Raw genomic sequence first — 2123 nt, 5'->3', positions numbered from 1 at the left:
TCAGAAAGGCCAGGAGGAATCCAGAGAGACCGGTTTGCCGGGTTCCCCATCCGCCCGCCCCTTGCAGTATGTGACCTTTAGGTCTGACCCGTTTTGTCCACTCCTATTTCTTTTCTTTCCTTCTCTTTCTCTCTTTCTCTCTTTCTCTCTTTCTTTCTTTCTTTCTTTCTTTTCTTTCTTTCTTTCCTTCCTTCTTTCTTTCTCTCTTTCTTTTTCTTTCTTTTTTTCCTTCCTTCTCTTTCTTTTTTCTTTCCTTTCCTCCCTCCGTCCCTCCCTCCCTCCCTTCCTCCCTTCCTTCCTTCCTTTCTTATATTCTTTAACATAGAGAGGGGTCTTTTCTTTTCTTTTCTCTTTTCTTTTTTTATTTTTGAGACTGAGTCTCACTCAGTTGCCCAGGCTAGAGTGCAATGGCGCAATCTCAGTTCACTGCAACCTCCGCCTCCCGGGTTCAAGCCATTCTCCTGCCTCAGCCTCCCAATTAGTTAGGATTACAGGCGCCTGCCAGCACGCCCGGCTAATTTTTGTATTTTTCGTAGAGACGAGGTTTCACCATGTTGGCCAGGCTGGTCTCAAACGCTTGACCTCAAGTGATCCACCCGCCTCGGCCTCCCAAACAGCTGGGATTATAGGCATGAGCCACCGCACCTGGCCATGTCCAATTCCATTTCTATGCTGCTGTCTGTTTTTTTGTGTTTTGTTTTTGAGACCGGTTTCACTCTGTTGTCCAGGCAATGGTAGGATCATAGCTCACTGCAGCCTTAACCTCCTGGGCTCAAGCCATCCTCCTGTCTCAGCCTCCCAACTAGCTGGGACTACAGGTGTATGCCACCACGCCCACTCATTTTTAAATTTTTTGTAGAGACGGGGTCTTCCTATGTTTCTCAGGCTGGTCTTGAATTCCTGGGCTCAAGTGACTCTCCTGCCTTGGCCTCCCAATGTGTTGGCATTACAGGCGTGAGCCACTGCACCACCCAGCCTACTTTTTTTTTGAGGTGGAGTCTCACTTTGTCACCCAGGCTGGAGTGCAGTGGTATGATCTTGGCTCACTGCAACCTCCACCTCCTGGGTTCAAGTAATTCTCCTGTCTCAGCCTCCTGAGTAGCTGGGATTACAGGTGCCCACAACCATGTCCAGCTATTTTTTTTTTTTTTTTGAGACAGAGTTTCACTCTTGTTGCCCAGGCTGGAGTACAACGGCATGATCTCGGCTCACTGCAACCTCCGCCTCCCGGGTTCAAGCGATTCTCCTGCCTCAGCCTCCTGAATAGCTGGGATTACAGGCATGTGCCAGCACACCTGGCTAATTTTTTTGTAGTTTTAGTAGAGATGGGGTTTCTCCATGCTGGTCAGGCTGTTCTCAAATTCCTGACCTCAGGTGATCTGCCCGCCTCGGCCTCCCAAAGTGCTGGGATTACAGGCGTGAGCCACCGCACCTGGCCATTAATTTTTGTATTTTTAATAGAGACGGGGTTTCACCATGTTGGTCAGGTTGGTCTTGAACTCCTGACCTCAGGTGATCTACCTGCCTCGGCCTCCCAAAGTGCTGGGATTCCAGGCGTGGGTCACCGTACCCGGCTGGTTCGCCTCAAATTTGAACTAGATTTTACTTTTCACATAGTCCTTCTCCATCCTGTGAGCATCAGGACTTTAACAATTTGGAACTCATTCACTATTCGCTTAATGTACTTCGCCTACGGAGTGCATTCCATGAAGCGTGTTCGTGTTCTTCTTCTCCTCCTTAAGCACTGCCAATGTTTTTTTTTTGTTTGTTTTAAATCCCTTTTTATGTCAATAAACTGTGGAAGGCATGAAATCATACCATAATCATCTCCTTATCTCCACCATAAATAATAGGGCCAGGCGCAGAGACTCATGCCTGTAATCCCAGCACTTCAGGAGGCTGAGGCGGGTGGATCACTTCAGCCCAGGAGTTCAAGACCAACGTGGGCAACACGGCAAAACCCCATCTCTACCAAAGATACAAAAATTATCTGGGTGTGGTGACGTGTGACTGTAGTCCCAGCTACTCGGGAGGCTCAGGTGGGAGGATGGCCTGAGCCTGCTGCACTCCAGCCTGAGTGACAGAGCGAGACTATGTCTCAAAAAAAAAAAAAAAATAAAAAT

Source organism: Macaca nemestrina, chromosome 20, assembly GCF_043159975.1.
Source record: "Macaca nemestrina isolate mMacNem1 chromosome 20, mMacNem.hap1, whole genome shotgun sequence".
NCBI classification, from domain to species: domain Eukaryota; kingdom Metazoa; phylum Chordata; class Mammalia; order Primates; family Cercopithecidae; genus Macaca; species Macaca nemestrina.
The sequence above is the reverse complement of the archived record's forward strand: the minus strand, read 5'-3'. Positions refer to the sequence as shown.